The 3,864-nt window shown below is 45.5% G+C and overlaps 1 protein-coding gene across 1 annotated transcript in view; it reads right to left on the reverse strand.

The window, feature by feature from the left end:
- The window catches only part of Gldc (glycine dehydrogenase (decarboxylating)), a gene marked incomplete in the record, with an annotated part of 101,685 nt that extends 101,545 nt beyond the window's left edge, over positions 1-140 (reverse strand). Inside the window, 1 exon segment of the mRNA XM_005388751.2 lies at positions 1-140.
- Positions 141-3,864: the final 3,724 nt, after the last annotated feature.

The following is a 3,864-nucleotide window of genomic DNA, read 5'->3' on the forward strand; positions in this document are numbered from 1 at the left end:
GGCAGCACCCTCGGCCCCGCCCGGCCTCGGTTCGCGGAGCGGCCCTGCGGCCCCTGGCCCCCGGACAGGCGGGACGCGGGGCGATGAATGGACACCGCGCGGGCACCGACTCTCGCGCAAACTTGTCGCCCTGCCCCAGGCACCTGCTCCGCACACTTTAAGCGTCGCCGGGAGGCGGACGGTGGGGTGGGGCCAGGAAGCCCGCGGCCAATAGGAGCGGACGGAGGGGCGGCCACGCCCCCGCCACGCCCCCTGCGCGCGGCCCCCCGCAGAGTCACGCCGCTGCGCTCGCGAGTGGAGCGGGCTGGGGGAGCGCCGTGCGCCCCCTGCCAAGTGTGGGTCTCAGCCCTAGGGCTCCCGACTGAGACAGAAGACCGCTCTCCTTCCCATGGAGGGCAGAACTGGTCACTCTCCGTTCACAGCAACCTGTTTTATGGCTCAGGAACCAGTATGGGCAAATGGAGTTTCTTTTATAGTTGTGAGATTGTGAGCAAGTTTCTCAACCTTTCTGAGCTCCCGTTTTCTCTTCTCACAGAGCTGAGTGGTAATTGTAGAGAGAGATAATACATAAATATTGGCGCAACAGACTTTATCAGTCCTTTGAATGGTTTATATGCCCATAGTCCTGACATTTAGTCATCTCCTGCTTGAAATGGTTTGAGTATTTCTGTTGTTGTTTTCACGGATAAAGCAAAACCGAGACTGCAGCTGAAGCCAAAAGTGCTTTTTGGAAGCTGATACCCAAAGTCAGGATGTGGGACTTAATTATCTGACCTGCACTACAGTAAAGTCAGTGATGACCTTGCGCTCCAGGGCAATGGAAAAATGATGGCCTCAGGCATGAAACTGGGAATCAGTTACCTAAATTATCACTGGGGGTTAAAGTGCCTATTAAACTTAGGTATTTGTGAGACAAAATAGTAGCCAAGTTAGGTCCTCCCAGTAGGAAGGATGCCCTAAAGACCGATCCAGAGAGCTAACTGCTTCTGGATGTTTATAAAATGAAATGATAGCTCAGAAAACTAGACAAGGTCAATGCTTTAAAAATCTCTTAACTTCTGTTTCTACAGGAAAAGTGTTATTTATGTCAGATCTATTTTCAGTCCTGTAGGTTGGCACATTTTCACACAAGTTAAATGCACGGCCTTATTCAGCCTCATATGTAAAAGTTTGGAATTAATCAGAAATCCTTAGGCTTGGAATGGTGCATTTTGGTAATTGGAATGAATGTGATTATTTTGAAGGCTCAAACGCCATGGAGTCTACTTTGCCAGCTGAACGAGCCTACCTTACCCTTTTTTTTTAAAATGATAGAATAGCCATATCTTGTTTTTTTTTTTGCGGGGGAGAGGTTGTTTTTGTTTTTGGTACCAAGAATCGAACTCAGGATCTTGCGCTTGCCAGGCAGGTGCTTGTCATATCTCTTTTAAAGATCTTATAATAACTTGATTAACCTTTGAAAAGGATGCCAGTGCTGCTTTGCTTCCAGACCCGCAGAACCAGATGCTAGCGTATTTCAGGAAGACAAGTGAAACATTTGACACTGAGAGAACTTTACATGGGAGAAAAGTTACAAGGTGTTGCCAATATATATTACCATCATGAGACTTCTGTGTAACAGTGGATTCTAGGCCAAGAAAAAAATAACTTGATGTGGAAGTTATTGATATAGTTGTAGGACCTGAGATTCTGACTTCAGTGTATTAGCTCAACCAGCCAGGAATGGCTCCCACAGTTTGCTGAGTTGACTCTACAATGGGTTTCATTAAACTGGGTTGATGAGTTAGAACTTCGTTGGTCCCTAAGACTTGGTGAGAAAGAAACATTGGAATAACTTTGTCATGTGTAGCATGCCCTCCCCTTTTAGTGTGCTCCCAGAAGTATCCAGAAGACAGTTCTTTCTAAAGCACTGAGCAATCTATTGATAAACGGAACACCAATATTTCAGAAAGCTTTATAGATGCAGTCTCTGCAGGTGTGAGACACTGCATAAAATGGCTTTGTTGAAATAGGTTCCTGAGTTGGGCGGGGTGGCACACATTTATAATCCCAGCATTCTGGAAGGTTGAAGCCAGAAGATTCCAAATTCAAGCCCAGCCTGGGTCATTTAAGGAGACCCTACCTGTTATGACTTGTATCTAGATGTCCCCCCACCAAGCCTTATGTGCTCATAGGTGGGGCTTTGGGGAGGTGTCTGGATCATAGGTGTGTGGTTACTGGATTAGTCCATTAATTGGTTCATCATAGTTCTGGTACAGGTAATGAGAAGCCCTACTTTGTGTGTGGGCGGCACCACCTAAAAGGCTTGTAGCCTGGATAGGATAAAAGGGAAAGGGAGGCTTGCTGCTGCTCCTGCTGCCTCCTGCCTGCTCTGCCAGGGACTGTTTCTTCTCTGTGATGCCCCACTGCCATGCTAACCTGCCTTGGAGCCAGCGACTATGGCCTGAAACCTCTACAAACTGTGAGCTGAAATAAATCTTTCCTTCTTTAACTTCTAGGTGTCAGGGATTTTGTTTCAGCAATGAGAAAAGTAAGTAAGACTGCCTCAAACTAAAAAATAAAAATAGAAGTGGGCGTGTAGCTCAGTGGGAAGGCCCTGGCTTCAATTCTCAATAGCACAAAAAAAGAACTAGGGGTGCTCCTGTGTTACAGTGGTAATAATGAAATCCCAAACTGGCAGATGCCAAGTGGTAGCACTAGCCAAGAGAGAGAGGTGGGTAACATGTCATAGTCATCAGTGGGCCAGATGATCTATGGGGATCTTTGGTGCCTGCAATTGATAGGCACCCTACTGAAGTCTTACTTTATCTGGTGAACCAAAGCCTATATGTCACCAAAATGGAAGAACCCCGTCTCTCACCCAGCTTTCTAATTTTAACCAGTTCATGGACCTGGAGCCTTTCAGATGAAGGGAATCTTGAAAAGGGATCTTATAACCCTGTTGCAAGTATATACTGTAAATCTCCCTACTGATCGTCCCAAAGATACCTGTGGCTATTGACCAATGAAAGGAAAACATGTAGACTGTAAGTGGATTATTGGAAACTGGTTCTAAAAATGATGCCACTCCCTGCAGATCTAAAACAAATCACCCTGGTCTACCAATCACAGTGAGATGTCAGAGAAGTCAGCTTTTAAATGGAGACTGGGTACTTTAGCTTCAGCTCTGGTTCACAAAGAGTATGGAAATCTTCACTCCAGTCCTTACAATAAAAAAAAACAGACAAGCTAAAAATCAATTATTTTTCCTAGACACATCAGAAAACTGAGGTTATAGGACAGACCAACCCAAATTCTGGAAAGACAAAATCAAAAATGATACAGGCAAAATCTGTTTACCCAAAACAGAAGCTGCTGGAGCTATAAAGTGACAAGAATGTGTTAAATGATAATTTTGATAAATTTATGGACTAGTTTGAGGGGACAAACCCCATGGGGACTACAGTTTTAAGAGGGTCTCCACACTTTCATGGGCTTTACTTCCAGGAACTGCACCTGTTTTTCATGGTAAAGATTCAAGAAATATCCCCTTGAAGCAGGAGGATAGGCCTGCGTTCAAGGCCAGCCTGGGCTACATGGTGAGACCCTGTCTCAAAAAACCAATGAAAAAGAAAAGCAGGGAACCGTTTATGGTACTGGCAAGGGAAGACGAAGAATAACCATGTGAAATATGCCGAGAGCTTTCTTATCACAAAGCCCTACTCTCCAAGGGAAAGGACTTTGCCAGAACTTCATCCCAACTGAGGAACTGAATTGCCTCACTCTAGCCCTCTCCAGCCTGTCATCTCACATAATGGAGAAGGTTAACACAATCAATAGGAGTAATTACTTAGAAAAAACCAACTGTCAACTCTGCAGCCAGGG

Source organism: Chinchilla lanigera, unplaced genomic scaffold, assembly GCF_000276665.1.
Source record: "Chinchilla lanigera isolate Chin_1 unplaced genomic scaffold, ChiLan1.0 scaffold00033, whole genome shotgun sequence".
NCBI classification, from domain to species: Eukaryota; Metazoa; Chordata; class Mammalia; order Rodentia; family Chinchillidae; genus Chinchilla; species Chinchilla lanigera.